Source organism: Octopus bimaculoides, chromosome 24, assembly GCF_046866305.1.
Source record: "Octopus bimaculoides isolate indiv1 chromosome 24, ASM4686630v1, whole genome shotgun sequence".
In the NCBI taxonomy this organism is placed as follows: domain Eukaryota; kingdom Metazoa; phylum Mollusca; class Cephalopoda; order Octopoda; family Octopodidae; genus Octopus; species Octopus bimaculoides.
The window spans coordinates 18,949,015-18,965,743 of NC_142951.1; the positions used below are offsets into that span (position 1 = coordinate 18,949,015).

A 16,729-nucleotide genomic window follows, 5' to 3' on the forward strand; every position below is an offset into this window, starting at 1 on the left:
ATTTTGTCCTGTTCTGGCGTTTTGCGAAATTTTTCTGGAGAACATCTGCTTCAACACACGATTTCACATCAAAAATCTTGCAAAACAAATATATATATATATATATATATATATATATATATATATATATATATATATATATATATATGTGTGTGTATGTATGTATGTATGTATGTATCTATATATATACATATACACAAACGTTTATCAATTTGTGTTGCAAGATTCCTGATGTGAAATAGTGTGTTGAAACAGATATTGTTACATTTTGGGATGGCCATTTTCGAAAAAAAAATTTTCCTAACAATTAAACACACATTCACTATATATTCATTCTTCACTGGTATATTATTGTTCTTATTTTAACTTACGTCCATTGTTTGGAAAGCTTTCGTCACACACCTGTGACCTCTTCAGCGATTCTTCCATCCCACGTGTTCTGTTTAGACTATTCTCTGGACGAAAGATTTCCTGACGATGGACATAAGATAAATAAAGAATGATGATAAGCGATTGAAGGACGAATATATAGCGCGTGTGTATTTATATAGATAGGGTGATAAATTGAATATCAATTCAATTTAAAACCAAGTGGCCTAGCATATATATAATCCAATGTAATCGGTAGAACTATATGCAAGTCTTGTTTCATGAAGACAATTCCTGTATAGTTCTGTATAATACAGGAATGTATAACACAGTAAAGTGTATTCAGTAAAATGTATTAATCTAATACACTACCGTATTCAATGTTTATGGCAAGAAAAATGACCATCCAGAAATTATATATATATATATATATATATATATATATATATATATATATATATATATATATATATAATTATGATAATAATACTAGGGAAAAAATTCCAAATTTACAGGGAAACATTCAATTTAATTTATCAAAATTAAATTAAATTTCACAATATATAATATATAAAATATAAAATATGAAATATATAATTTAAAGAAAGAAACCGCAATTATTTAATTCATCCATGGAAATCCACAATCATATAAAGAAAACTTTAATAAGTAAATGCACTATCAAAAAGTACAAAGTAATAAATATTAAAATAGTAAAAATGACTACAAGTGTTTCATAACCATATTTTCAAATAGAAAATTAAAAAATCAAATAAAAAATCAAATCGATTCAAGATAAATCGATCGAAAATCAATTCTGTTCAAAAATATAGCTAATCGTCAGGTCAAAATACAATAATAATAATAAAATGAATGTATATATATCGACTAATAATAATTATCAAATGAATTTATATAAAAATACTAATTTTACCAATAAATAAAAGAAAAGCATTTAACAATATTACTGAAAATAAATGCAATACTTATCTTATCGAAGCTTTAGTTTAAAGTAAAATTTTAAACGTTAAACTTTTAACGTAGCGTTTATTAGAATTAAGTCGCGTGAAAATATGTCTTAAATAAAAGTAATAGAATAAAGAGATATAAAATATGTATTTAAGTTGTTTTTTTATAAAAGCAAAATGTATTTTAGCTGTAATCATAATAAAAATTTAACTGTATTATAAACATTTACTGGAAAATTTTAAATTCTAAATACTTTTAAAGTCTAATAAATTAAAACTAAAATACGTAAATTAGATAATATACACAATTAGCTAAACTTATATAAACAATCTAATTTATGTCTACATTTAATTTTAGGTTCATCGAGGGAGTTAATCAAACTATTATTATTCTTTAATATTTATTATGTTATACTTTTTGATTTTTATTATAGGTCTTTTTAGTGTATTTACTTATTAAAGTTTTCTATATGTGATTGTGGATTTTCATGGATGAATTAAATAATTGTGGTATTTTTCTCTAAATTGTGTATTATATATATATATATATGCACACACATATATAAATGCATGTATGCTTGTATGTATAAATTATGTATGTATGTATGTATTTAATGTATATCTACATACTTACACACTCACACACATATGTGTATACTTCTCAGTTTTGAATCAACGTATTTATTTATAAATAATCATTAACAATCTTACAAGAGAATGTAAAACAAAAGACTACTTCCGACGGATTGAATTCTCAATCTTTTGCCTGCTCCCTATATAAGGTCTCCCTCAAATTACTTAGCAGAAATGTTTGTTTGTTTGTTTATCTATCTCAACCGTTTCGCAATTAACTACTCAGCAACTCAGATAACATCTGTAGGTGCAGGTTGCAACTATCTAATACATCACACACACACACACACACACACACACACACACACACACACACACACACACACACACACACTCACGAACATATATAAATATATACAGCTCTTATATGTTCTACGTTCACAAGTATTTCCCATTCAGCACCTCATCCACAAGCAGGAAGTCGGTTTTACTACTGTAAAATTTCACTAAATCAGTTAAGACTGTTCCCTCAACATTTATCTCACTTGTCCCATAGATAATCAATTCGCTACTCAAGCCTCAACAGGAACTGTATTTTAGAACTAACATAGCAATATGTCATACATCTTTTACCAATAGAAATCGTATTTTACTGTTTTTTAGCATAGAAATGTATCCCTTATTTACCTACCGCAGCTAACATTACTTCCTTAACATCTATCTCACTTGGGTCACAAATGATTCATCAACTGCTCAGTCACCAACAGCAAATGTGTTTTACTTGTGTAACAGCAATGCTTCTTATATCTACACAGCAGTTAATGTTGTTCCTCACCATCTATCTCATTTGTTTCATAGATAATTTAGTAACCACTTAGTCACCAGAAGGAAATCTAAAATAGTAATGTATCGCCATCCTATTATATTGAACACGGCGTCTTACTTGTTTCATAGATAACTGTTCAGCCACTCGGCCAACAATAGGAAATCTATTTTACAACTGTCAAACGCAGTATCACAGATCTATCCCGGTATCACAGATCGAACACTTCTATCTCTATAGTTTCATAGTTAATTAATAAGCCACTCGGCCTCCTGCAATATGTGTATTTTACTATTGCGTAACATAGCAATATATCACTTATTTACCGTAGTTAATACATCTATCTCACTTGTTCCACAGATAATTAATCAGTCACTCAGCCACCACCAGCAAATTCCTTTTACTTCTAACACAGAAATATCTAATAAATCTACAGCAGTTAATACCGGTACCTCAGCATCTAGCTTACTTGTTTCGAAGATAACTATTCAACCACTGAGTCACCAGTGGCGAATGTATTTTGCTGCTGTCTAATACAGCAATGTATTACACAGTAAAGTGTATTCAGTAAAATGTATTAATCTAATACAGTACCGTATTCAATGTTTATGACAAGAAAAAGATTTTTTTATGTGAAAAATTGCGTCGCCTGGCAAGAGATATATATGTTTTCGGAGTTCATTCTTTCAGGGTGATTGTCGGTCTTTTACCACCATCACCACTACAACCACAACCACCACAACTACCACAACCACCACAAACATCATCGTCGCTAGTGTTGTCATCATATCCGCCATCCTCTCCCTCCTCTTTCTCCCTAGCAACATCGTCCTTAACGTCATGATCATCATCGTCGTCGTCGTCGTCGTACTTGCATTTGCAAGGCAAAAAAGACCTCAAATTGATACCAGTTCGTCTGATCCACTTCTATGTAGCCCCACTACTCTCATAAATCCCGTCTATTTCATCCCTCCTCCTCCTCCTCCTATAACATAAGCCTGTCCTCTTTGATCTTCATTTGGTACACAACTTTGCCCTTGTTTTTTTCATTTGTTCAACCAGCATGTCCTATCTTCCTCCTCCATTTTATCGCCTTAACTATTTTATGATTTATCGTTAGTTTTGTTTGTAGGCCCAGTGTTGTCGAACGGTTAAGAGCTTCGGTTCGAAACCACAAAGACATGGATTCCATCCTATTGTGTGGCATCATAACATTTTAGTGAAATCGGGGAAATTTCCTTGACGTAAACTGTGCTGAAGCCCGTATGCATGGATTGTACTCGAAAGTCAGAAGATACAGCCTCGTCACTCTGTGTCCCGCTGATTCTCCGGATGAATTACATTAAAGATACAAGCGTAGCTCAGTTGTTAGGATGTTGGCTCGTGATCGTAGCATTATGCTTTCGATTTCTGGACCGGGCGAAGCGTTGTGTTCTTGAACAATGCTCTTTATCTCACGTTACTTCAGTCCACTCAGCTGGAAGAAATAAGTACTCTTGAGACGGATCGGCGTCCCCTCCAGGGTGGGGTGAGTGTATCCGCTAGAGAATCCGGGAAACCAGAGTGAGCATTATCTTTTTTGTTTCACACGTATCTCTCTTTTTCTTATTTTATATATATCTTTGCCTATGTTCCCTTTCAGGGAGTTAGAGTTGGATGGGTGGGAATGAGAAGGTTACCCTTATATCGGAAGCATGGTTTGAATTTTTGAAACAGAGGACTCCGATAAATTTTCCCATGCTTCCAGGCGATGATGATAAACGGAGCAACAAGAAAGACTTCCACCCACGTAAGTTACGGCGGAATTAGAACTGAAAGACACAATTAGCCGTAACAAATAATGCAAGGCTTCCGGTTCGAAATTCTTACAGTTCGTTATTACACAACTTTGGATTGGTATCTTTTTTGTTATTGATCCACGGAAGGAGGATGAAAGATCTCAGAGGGATTTGAACTCACTGCAGAAAGAGTGAGAAGAAACAGCACAAGGCATTCAGTCGCATGCTTTAACGTCTCTGCCGATTCAACGAATTTACATCTATCTATCTATCTATCTATCTATCTATCTATCTATCTATCTATCTATCTATCTATTTATTTATTTATCTATATCAATATCAACAAATATGCAAACACACATAAGTACACATGTATACATGCATATGTATATACATATATATACACACATATATACATATATATATATATATATATATACATATATATATATATATATATATATATATATATATATATATATATATATATACAAAATACAAAATGGCTGATATTTAGCAAGGTGAGACACACATAAGAAGGAAGGAAACAAAGGACCACTGATGAGGTCACAGAAGTGTGACGAAAGAACTCTGGCCGAAATAAGATTAAGATTAATGTAATATAAAGCTGAAGCAAATTAACACCAAATATACAGTGCGTGTGTTTTTATTGGATAAACTGGCAATATGACCATCCCCAAGTACAACAACATATATATATACACACACACACACACACATATATATATATATATATATATATATATATATATATATATATATATATATATATATATATATAGATATATATATATATATATATATATATATATATATGAATATAGACGCATATATATATGTATACATATATATATATATATACATAAAAACATACAGACATACATATACATATATACATATATATATATGTACATACAGGTGTATATGAATTTATACATACATATCTATATACCTTCATATATATATATATATATATATATATATATATATATATATATATATGTACGCACATGTGCAGACTCGGCTCTTGCATTTGTGTATGTATGTATGCATGTGAAAACATGAGGTGAATGTGTGAAGGTGACTTGGACTGGTAGAGGAAAATCATGAAGTTGTTGGCTGATAAAAATCTGCGTGGGTGGCGGGGGAGCGGGAAGAAGGAGAGAGAGCGAGAAGAAATTGAAACATACGTGTGTGAAGGATGGTGGAGCGAGGTGGCGAGGATGAAAGTGGGAATTAACGATTCACATGGTTGTTTCGAGTCATCAAAGACAATCTTGGCAGATAACTGTCAAACTAAAGTATTTCTTCATCCATTGTGTTTATGCCTTATGTTTTCTTGTTAGTGTTGAGTTGTGCTCTCTTTCATATTTTAACATTGTTTTTTCACTCTTTATCTCTCTCTCTCTTTCCTTCTTTCTTTCTTCTTTAACCTTATTCCCAATAGCCAATATATATCTGAAGATATGTGGTATGATGTGTGCGTTTGTGTGTATACATATATGTAAATGCATGTGTATATATATTTATATATATTTATGTATGTGTGAGTATATATATATATGTATATATATATATATATATATGTATATATATGTATATATGTAGGTTTATAAATATGTTTTGCATGTGCGTGTCTACATATATATAAATGTATAATATATATGTATATGTGTGTGCTTTGAGCGCGCGCGCGTATCCGTGTGTGTGTGTGAGTGTGTGTGTGTGTGTGTGTGTGTGTGTGTGTTTATCTATACGTATAAATTTCTACAGCAGCGAGCATCATATTTCTATCAATAAAATTTAGAATTTCTTAAAGGATTTACCTTATCGATAACTGGTTTCCGTATATATATACACAAGCAAAGTTACATACACACGTATACACAAGTACACGCATATACATGAGTGAGTGTGTATATAAAATATACATATATATAATATGCATCGACATATGTATGTATATGTATATATCTATATAAATATGTATCGACATATATATATGTACATACATATATATGTGTGTGTGTGTATGTATATATATATAAACATGTATCGACATATATATATATATATATATATATATATATATATATATATATATATATATATATATATATGCTGTAAGAATGATATGTGTATATATGCGTGCGTATGGACGCTAGTGTGCATGTGTGTGTATATGATGAGTACTCGAAAAGTGCATTTTTAATCTCATTGACATATTTGGCACGCTTATTAAATTATATACACATATATATGACAAAATAAGAGACATACATATCTAGATATATAGAAAGGGACACAAAGATAGGAACACGCATTTATGCATATACATACATTAATATTGACATACAGAATACCTATATATACGTGCATACATACATACATACATACATACATACATACAGATATATATGTATGTATATATATATATATATATATATATATATATATATATATATATATATATATATATATATATATATATATATGCAATAGAGAGAGAGAGGGAGAGATACAGACAGACAGACAGACAGAGACATCGAGACAAGCAGACAAGCAGGGAGAGAAATGCAATTGTCATACATGTAAATAACATTCACTTAATATGAAACCGACATGGACAAATACACACACACACACATATATGTATAAATGTATACATGTATGCATATGGATGTATATGCATATATATATATGTGAGTGTGTGTGTGTGTGTGTGTGTGTGTGTGTGTGTATAAGTGTCAGGATTCAGTTCCAATTTCCCTGTGACAGATATAAATCCAACACAACCTTATTATCAGCAGCAATGCATAAAGAGCAATATTATAACAAGAACAACAGCATCACGACCCTCACCCCCACCACCACCATCACCATCCCCATCACCACGAACACAACCATCACTAACAACGACAACCACCATCAAGCATTCCTTCATCACCACCAGCATCACTAACACCTCTACCATCGCCACAGATACTAGTACCAGCACCATCACCACCACCACCAACACCAACACCACCGTCATCATCTTTGCCACCGCCATCACCGTCTGCACGTACAATAATAACATCAATATATTGAGAGATATTGCAACAACAACAGCTACAATAACAACAGCCGTATTTACTATTTAAGACACTTCGATCTGTTACAATGAAAGGGATTCACCTTATATTAGCGTTTCGTAGCTATATTGCAATTGTTTTGTTTATTGTTATTGATACATCTGTGTGGTGATGGTGATGGTGATGCTGGTGGTAGTTGTGTTCTCCATTCCTGATGAGGTCGTAAAGGTGCTGCCATAGCGGTGATCCGCGGGTATTTGCATTTTATAGCAAGCGTAGGCCATTACTCACCGCCTCTGAACAAAGATGACATTTCTGATACTGATAATAATAATAATGATAATAATAATAATAATAATAATAATAATAATAATAATAATAATAATAATAATAATAATAATAATAATAATAATGAAAATGATCACATTGCACTCCTCTGGAACTTCACCATTCAAACTGACAGAAAGATAGACGCAAATAGGCCAGACATCATACTGAAAGACTTCAGACAAAAATCATGCCTCTTCATTGATATGACTGTCCCAATCGATATAAACGTATCTGTCAAGACCTACCAAAAACTGAGCAAATATAAAGATCTTGAAATAGAAATTAGAAAAATGTGGAATCTGAAGACGAAAACAATACCCATTGTCATAGGTGCCCTGGGAATGACAGCGAAACGGGCTGATTACTACCTAGATCAGATTCCAGGAAACCCCAAAATGGCTGAAGTTCAAAAGATAGTGCTCATGGGAACTGCCCATATCCTACGTAAAATATTGTCTATGTGATCTCAAATTTTAAAGCAAACACATAATTTTCTTATGGTTTCTTAAACATTCACTTGAACAAAACTGTACAAATCCAAATATATGGTACCCTAGGCATAACACCTACATGAACTTCTAACTTGTTGTCTCTTGAGGTCTCTGGGTGAGACTTGGATTCAACTTGTACAAATGCAAAACAAAAGTCAAACATAAAATAATAATAATAATAATAATAATGATAATAATAATAATAATAATAATAATAATAATAATAATAATAATAATAATAATAGCTCTGATGCAGTACCAGGCAGTGGCTCTCATGGCTTCTGATCTTAACTGATTGGAAGTGTTATCATGAACATTGTTTTGTCTTGGTATAAAAGATGGGCTACAGCAAATATTCTGCTCAATACCACAGATTTGCCTGTCAGTTGTTTGACCTGAACCAGTTGAGCATGACCCTTAGTGGCTGATGATATGTGCATCTCTGATCACGAGCAGAAGTAGTGGGGGAGCATCATAGCCATGTGTTGAGAGGAATTCTTTGGGGTTTGAATAATTCACCACTGGAAATATGGATGTTTCCTTCAACATCCTTAAACAACCCTTATTTAAGGACCATTTGAACGGGATAGTCTACTCGACCTGAAGAAAATTCTAACTGGCCCCCACTTGCAAGGTCATGCGCTGTTTATATTGATATGAGATCACATCACCATGTCGCGTACATATGGTTGTAATGCATGTGCCTGGTGTATAGACAGGTAGTCATGATGGGTATACTGGGCTTCGTATATTTTACCCCAGTGTCACTTTGATGGCATGCACTGCTCTCTGACTCATTAATAATAATAATAATAATAATAATAATAATAATAATAATAATAATAATAATAATAATAACCACAACAATAGCAACAACAACAACAATAATAATAATCATCATCTTATTTTATGTCCGCTTTCAATGCCAGCATAGGTTGGACGGTTTTTACTGAGGACTGGCAAACTACAAGGCTGTACCAGGCTCCAATCTGTTCTGGCAAAGTTTCTACAGCTGGATTACCTTCCTAACGCCAACCACTCCGAGAGTCTAGGGAGTACTTTTTACGTGCTACCGGCACGAGGGCCAGTCAGGCGGTACTAGCATCGACCACGCTTGAATCGTATTTTTACGTGTCACCGGCACAGGAGCAAGTCAGGTGGTACTGGCAGCAACCACGCTCGAATGGTGCTTTTTACCCATCACCGGCACGGGTGCCAGTCAGGCAGTACTGGCATCGGCCACGACGATGTCTTCCCTTGACTCAACAGGTCTTCGCAAGCACAGTTTATTGCCCAAGGATTGAAGGGTACTCTTAAACAGGGCGGTTATGCTGCACTGGCGCAGCCCACGGTTACTGTTTCACATGGCTTGCGGGTCTTCTCAAGCACAGCATATCTCCAAAGATCTTGGTCACTCGTCATCACCTCCACTGGGGCCCAATTTTCGAAGGTCGTGCTTCACCACCTCATTCCAGATTTTCTTGGGTCTACCTCTTCCACAGGTTCCCTCTAACGCTAGGGTGTGACACTTTTTCACACAGCTGTCCTCATGCATACGCAAGAAGTGACCATACCAGCACAGTGGTCTCTCTTGCACACCACAAATATATATATATATATATATATATATATATATATATATATATATATATATATATATATATATATATATATATATATATATATATATATATATACATATATATATATATATATATATAGTTGTGTCTGGGGAGAATCATTCTCTTTTAGTACCTTATGATTTAACACACTCACCGGTAATATTTCCACTTATTTCTTTTTATTGTTTATTTTTTATCATTTTTTAATTTTTTGTGTTTTATGTTTTATTTCCATTCTATCTTAAAAGTCAGATTATAAGGAAGAAAGTATTAAACAGACTAAAGAATAATATGAAGAATAAAATAAAATGTTTCGAGATAATAAAGTGTGAAATAGGTAAAGAATATGCTTCAACACACGAACCCACATAAAGAATCTTGCAAACCAAATCCAAAAACGAAATATATATATGAAACAATATACACTACCTTGCAGTTTCTTGTTTGGAGTAATGTATGTGCGGGGTTGGCAAAGATACCTACTAACTTATCTTTTTATCATCTCGCATTTAAAAAATTAGACAGTAATAAATTAACTTTAAATAGAGACTCATTCTACTCTAGGATAAGGCAGTTCTTTTGTCACAAGAGAAGGAAGGTATTTTGAATCCTTAAAAAAGGCAAGAAAGCAGTTGATATGTAGTTGGGTCTACCTCTTCCACACGTTAGTCATTCCAAAGACTGGCCAGTCTTTATCTATTTCTCACTTTATTATCTCGAAACATTTTATTTTATTCTTCATATTATTCTTTAGTCTGTTTAATACTTTCTTCCTTATAATCTGACCTTTAAGATAGAACGGAAATTTATAGTCAGCCTGACTCTTTTCTTTACTTTTGTCTATTTTTTTTATCTTTGTATTTTGTATTTTGATTGTAATGGTTTTAGCTTTGTCTGTAAACTGCTGAAAATGATGTATCTCTCTGGGTATGCATTATAAAAGTGAGTGGAATGAGAAGAGGATTTAATGAAGGACTTACTTAAACAATCTCTTGAGGAGTCACATTCTACACTTTGGATGTAAGATAATGATCGCACAACAACTCACCTATGTACTAAACGTACAAAACATGAGATAACATTTCTAACGGCCGTTTCTGCTTCCAATGTTAGTCGGTGCTATCGAAAGAAATTCCGAAAGTAATATGCGTCATCTTCATAGCACATTCGATCTAGTACATGGAGTTTCATGAGAGTGAATACAAATGCAAAAAATAAAATAAATGAATGGAAGAGGGAAGAGGAATGAACAGGGCTCCGAGATGTGGCCAAAAGGCTCAATATATTAAAATTATACCATCTTGCAACGTGGAACTTGAAGTCGATAGGCAAAAGAGTGAACTAGCAGTGATCTGGGAAAATATTTATGGGTAATCTTTAAATAAAGGGGAACCAGGGTGTGTAAATAGCAGTGAAATGAAGCTTGTACTAAAATAAGACAGGAATTACCAATATATCTAGAAAAAGAATAGTACTTATGATATCGTGAATAGGGCTAATTAATATTTATCCAAAAACAAAACCGTAGAGTTCTTATAAATGGTGTACTTAGTGAAATATTCTAGAGACCACCACCTGTTGTCCGTAATGGAATTGACCAATGTCCATCCATCTCTATAATTGGTCAATTGCATTTAAACCAAGGGCAAAGTTAAGACCGTTACAGGGTAAACGTAAATTAAGAAGAAAACTTTTAGCCTCGATAAATGTGTAAAAGCTAACTTTATGAAAGGAAAAATGACGGAAACATCCAACGTTAATCTTGACCAGCAGAATGTCATAAAGGAGTTAGAACCAGCAGAGAGCTACAAATACCTAGGGGTAATTGAAGGTGGTGGAATCAAACACTCAATGATGAGGGAAAGGACCAAACAGAATGTTATCGCAGGGTAAGAGCAGTACTCAAGACAGAACTAAATGTAAGAAACAGGATCGAAGCAATCAATACTTTAGCCATACTGGTCGTGAGTTCCAGTTTCAATATCATTAATTGGTCAATTACTGAAATATGTATTATGGACAGAAAAATACGAAAGTTGTTGACAATGTATAGAATGCACCACCCTAAGGCAGATATAGAACGACTTTATCTGCTAAGAAAAGAGGGATGCCGTGGACTTTTATAAGTGGAGCTAACAATGAAAATTTCCACAATTGGCCTCAACACCTACCTGAAAAACTCCAATGATTGGATTTTAAAAATTGTCTTAAAGCGTGAAAACAAGAAATCATCATACTCAGTAACAAAACAGGCAAAGGGATATCTAAGTGAATTGCAAATACAACAAATCACAGAATTAGACGAACTAGAAACAATCACAGAAAAGCTAAGCGCATGAAAACCCGTGCCAAAACTGCTGCCTTAGATATTCTTAATGATAAATGGTAAGAAAAACCGCCGATGTTGACAAGCCCTTATCCATCAATGATTAGTGTCTTCTGTCTTAAAATCAGAAACAGAAGGGTTTGTCATAGCAGCCCAAGATCAATACCTACTTACAAGGAGCTACCAGGCCAACATATTAAAGAAAGGCAGTAGCCCAACATGTCGTGTATGTCAACAACAAAATGAAACCATTGATCATGTTGTCTCCATGTGCAGTTTTCTTGTGCCTACAGAGTATCTCAACAAGCATGATAGAGTAGTACAATATATTCACTGGGTAATTTTCAAAAACCTGGACCTGTCCCATGATAAAAACTGGTGGGAACACAAACCACCTCCAGTGCTCCAAAACGATCACATCTCATTCCTCTGGAACTTCACCGTTCAAACTGACAGAAAGATAGATGCGAATAAGCCAGATATTATATTGAAAGACTTCAGACAAAAATCATGCTTCCTCCTTGATATGACTGTCCCAATCGACATAAATGTATCTGTCAAGACCTACCAAAAACTGAGCAAGTACAAAGATCAGGAAATAGAAACTGATAAAATGTGGAACCTGAAGACTAAAACAATACCTGTTGTCATAGGTGCCCTAGGAATGATAGCAAAAAGGGCTGATTCCGCTGATTCCTACCTAGCTCACATACCAGGAAACCCCAAAATGATAGTGCTCATGGGAACTTCCCATATCCTACGTAAAATACTATGTAATTTCAAAAAAAAAACCACTTATAATTTTCTTACGTTCTCTAGAACAATACTATGTGCAAAATCAAATATGTGACACCCCAGGCATAATACCAACTTGAACTTCTAACTTGTAATCTCTTGAGGTCTCTGGGTGAGACTTGGAGTCAACTTGTACAAATACAAAGCAATGGTCAAACATATAATAACGATATAATAAATGCGAAAACTAATTTCTGTGTATCAGTGTGTCACACTTAGACCTCCTCTCTCACTATTCTGAGACTGAACACTGAAGTAACATGCTGAATAATATGCTGAATGAACACACACATTTAGCTTTTTGTGATGGTAATGGGCTAATAGTAATAGTATGAGCTGTAGTTGTGAGAGAGGCGGAGGCGGCGGTGATGGTGGAGGTGGTGGTGGTGGGTGGTGGGTGGGGTAGTGGTGGGGGTAGGGGCGGGGGGTGGGGGTCAGGGTTGACGGTGAGAATAAGTGATGTGAAAGACAGTAGTGATGATGGTGGAGGGGAAGGCGGCGAAGTCAAAGGTTTTGATGGTGGTAGCGTCAGAAGTCTGAATGGTGTATGGCAGTCGTAGTGGCGATGTAGTGGTGGTGATGGTTGAAAATAGAAGAAGAAGAAGAAGAAGAAGAAGAAGAAGAAGAAGAAGAAGAAGAAGAAGAAGAATGAAGAGGAGGAGGAGGAGGAGGAGGAGGAGGACGAGGAGGACGAGGAGGACGAGGAGGACGAGGAAATAATACAAAGTATTATATTCGTCTTTAACATTCGATCGCTTTGGATCGAAGCGTGCTGGGTTGATATAATCGGGTCTGAGGCGTTATAGGGTCAGCTACCTGATTCCCTCTGCGTATAAGTAACAGATATCATGATGATATCCTTGAACGGGGCACCAATCCGTCGTAGGTTTAATAATTTACTATTGAATGAAGTGCATCAACATGTAATGAAGTGTTTTGCTCGAGAACACAACGCTCCGCTCGATCCGGGAATCAAAACTATGATCTCGCGATTGTGAGTGCAACACCCCAATCACAGAAACACACATCTTCGCATTAAATGACTTATTTCATAGTTTGTCTTGATTATTCCTATTTCTGCTGTGGGTTCAAATCACAACGTGCTTTATTTTTGCCCTTCATCCTTTCAAGGAGCAATAATAAGATTGCTCTAATCAAATTTGCTCAGAATTGCTCGAATCGATCATGCCACTTCTTCCGTGCTTGCGTGGTATTTTGGAGGTTAGTAGGGCAACACATCGTGTCCCTACAATGCATGGTTTGGAACAGATTAGGAAACAAAAAGACCCTACTCGGTGACGCCTCAGGTGGCGGATAGGTGAACAACCTCTAAACATTGTTCCTGAAAACCTGGAATATTATTGCAGGTATTCAAGGACCAAGTCGCATCCGCAGGGCCTCGAACTTTCAAACGAATGGAGATAGAGATGTAAAAGTAGAGTTTTAAGAATATCCATGATGTGTCCTGTATAATTTCTCTCGATACCAACTGCAACTGTTAAAGATGTTCTATACATCATAGTTTCAGAGAGTCATAATACTCTAAAGTGGAAAGTTTGAGAGATGTCTACACTTACAAGCTAACGTTTGGTTCTGCCTTCATAGTTAGCTTTGTTCATTACGTTATAGCTTAATGCATGGTTTTTATTGCTGAAAGAGAGGATAAAGAGTAGCGCTCTTGTCGTTTGACAGGGCCTCTGGTTCTGGTGAGGAAAATGGATGAAAGAGCTACAAACAATGGTTCCTCTTCTAAGACCGGAAATCTAGCTGAGAGTGTACTCCTCTAAAGCCACCGAAGAACAACTTAATAACGTTGCTGATGGTGGGCGTGCGGTTATATCGATTGGTAGATAATAGCTTCTACACTGTACCGTCCATCTGGTTTTACTTACTTGATCTGGCTCAACCTGAGGCTAAAAAAGTTGTTTGCTCAAAGTCGTGCATGAGGAGATTGAACTTGGAAGTCCGAAGTCATACGAGTTCGAAGCATATCTCTTAACCACATCGCCATGTACTCAACGCTAAAACTATTTCTCTCTCTCTCTCTCTCTCTCTCTCTCTCTCTCTCTCTCTCTCTCTCTCTCTCTCTCTCTCTCTCTCTCTCTCTCTGTCTCTCTCCGGTTATGCCTCCCCAAATACATGCATCGATATATATCACTAAATCATGGTATGAACAAGATTATCGAAAGCTGTTATAGTCCACTGTTTCACAATACACTTCCACGAATTGTTGTACTTTTCGAATGATTCCACCCTAACGACTAAGCAGAGAATGGTCAATATTCTTCCTGCGCGGAACGTCAGTTCGCTGCAGGGTCAGCTATTTACAACAACGTGAAAATGCGTTTTGCTCAAGAACGCAACGCACGAACGGTCTAGGGATCGAAACCATGATTTTGTGATCGTGTGTGCAACTCCTATTCACCAACCACGCGACTTCATATGTATGTACATATGCATCTGTATGTGTTTGTGTGCGTGTATGTATGTATGTATATATATGTATATATACATGTCTGTGTTTGGGGGGAGGGTAATTTCATGTATGTATATAAAGGGAGATCCAAAATTATAGATATACTTATAAATAGATGAATAAATTATATAGATTCCTGCAATCTTACACAAACACATCAATTCTCTCACTTATATTCATACATACACACACCACAGATACACACACATACATACACACATATTATTATAAATGTGTGTACTTGAGTGTGTGCGTGTTTTTATATATATATATATTTATATATATATATATATATACATACATATATATACAAATATATATATTTATATATGTATGTATATACGTATATATATGTAGATATATATAGATATATATACATGTGTGTGTTTATACACACACACACACACACACACATATATATATATATATATATATACACACATACACATTTATATATATGTATGCATATGCATATATATATTTATATATATAAATACATGTACATATATGTGTGTATGTGTATATTGCACATCAATAAATATATTTAAAATTATATATGTATAAATGTATTTATTTATATTTATGCACACTTTAATCCCAGTGCTAAAAATCCACAATAGATAATTTCTATCTTTTAACTGTAATTTCGATAGAAATTTGGGGACCGATATATCGATTTATTGATCAGTGAGCAATCGTGATGGCTTTAATTGAAATCTTTAGAATTAGCGTATAAAACTGCAACAACAACCACAGCAACTTGAAGTCATGTCACATATCAAATGGTAATTACAATAACAAGAGCATCAACAACAGCGTACACCAGTTTTTAACAAGACCAGCAAATAATATTTGCGAAAACTGTAATGGCAAAACGAAGAGAAAGACGACGCCGATGACGACGGACAGGAGCCTGTGTGTGGCCATTCATCCTGTAAGAAATCTCGCTTAATTCATGCACTTCACTGTTTTTAAGAGGGGTATATAGGATGATGCAGTCATTTATTATATATCTAGACACACACGCACGCACACACACACACATACACACACACACACACACACACTCATGTATTAGGTCAT

At 34.6% G+C, this 16,729-nt stretch overlaps 1 long non-coding RNA gene across 2 annotated transcripts in view; it reads right to left on the reverse strand.

Annotated features, from left to right (window-relative positions):
* Positions 1-371: 371 nt before the first annotated feature.
* The window catches only part of LOC149131216 (uncharacterized), a 160,464-nt gene continuing 144,106 nt past the window's right edge, over positions 372-16,729 (reverse strand). For both annotated transcript variants that reach the window (XR_016238231.1, XR_016238233.1), the window contains one exon: positions 372-471. This is a non-coding gene — a long non-coding RNA (uncharacterized LOC149131216). The remainder of the gene's footprint in view (positions 472-16,729) is intronic.